Source organism: Austrofundulus limnaeus, unplaced genomic scaffold (genome assembly GCF_001266775.1).
Source record: "Austrofundulus limnaeus strain Quisiro unplaced genomic scaffold, Austrofundulus_limnaeus-1.0 Scaffold51, whole genome shotgun sequence".
In the NCBI taxonomy this organism is placed as follows: Eukaryota; Metazoa; Chordata; class Actinopteri; order Cyprinodontiformes; family Rivulidae; genus Austrofundulus; species Austrofundulus limnaeus.
Window position 1 is genome coordinate 1595537 of NW_013952453.1, and position 1141 is coordinate 1596677.

Here is a 1141-nt window from a genome sequence, read left to right on the forward strand (position 1 = left end):
ACATTGCACAATATATGTTTTCTAACTGTATAATATAATAGTTGTTTTATTTTGCAAAACATTTGTTAACAGCTTTTGGAAATATTGTATATAAAACTGCGTCATGGATTTAGAGGAAATTTGTGTTTTTCTCTGGTCAATGTGATTGCCAGAATATAAATAAAAAGGCAGTGTTTAACCCATTCTTTTATGTGTTTTAAAACTCACAAAACCATTCCAAACCAGTGTCTACATTTTAACAAACTTATCTTCTAATTATAGACATTTTTAGCAGGTAGATTTGCTTTTGAATAATATGTAAAATTACTCACATTCCATGCAGACTGAGTGCCTCCCCATGCAAAGATCATGTATAGTTTAAGTGTACCACCCCACCAGCCAGAACCGGTGCAGGTCTGGTGGTCCGCTACGGGCAGGTATAATAGCACCATGAGGTTAGACATTTTTCCACCAGCTGACAGCRCAAAACAAGAGACTTGCAGAATGAGACAAAGAAGGTTATGTTAGTCATTTTATATTTCTTAGTTAAAGGTTTGAGTAGGAGTTGATTTACTTGATGTTCATCCATAGCCAGTGATGTAGGGGTGGTCATGAAGCAGGATCTCACCTATTTTTTGGCAGATTAACGAGACAAACAGGAGTTTACAGAAACTGCTGAAGACATCTGCAACAGAGCAATGTCACTGCTGAAGATTTAAAAAATAGCACTTTTTACATTCCTGTTGTTGATAAGGAATCAAACTGGAAAGTCTTTATCACAAATTCATCACAAACAAGTCATGATTGGCAAAAATATAACCTTGATGAGTTTTAAAAGGGTTATATCATGTAAAATCAACTTTTTAAAGTTTTATATCATGTTATAATGTTATACTCTCATAAAAAACATGCCCAAAGCCTTGCTCTGACTCATTCATGCATGTTTGTGAAATCCTGCAGTGTTTTTAGGGAGCCATGCTGATTTGCAAACCGAGGTGGGGAAACGCCTTGTGGGACCAGAAACGCCCCTGGGACGTGTCTTTAAGCCGAACTTCCTCATGGCAGAGCGCACCCCCTCCCCACACAGCCCGCCCATGACTCCTGCAGGCTCTCAGGTCAAAGTGAAAGTGAAACCTAGCTGGTGAGCTCTGAACATTAGTTC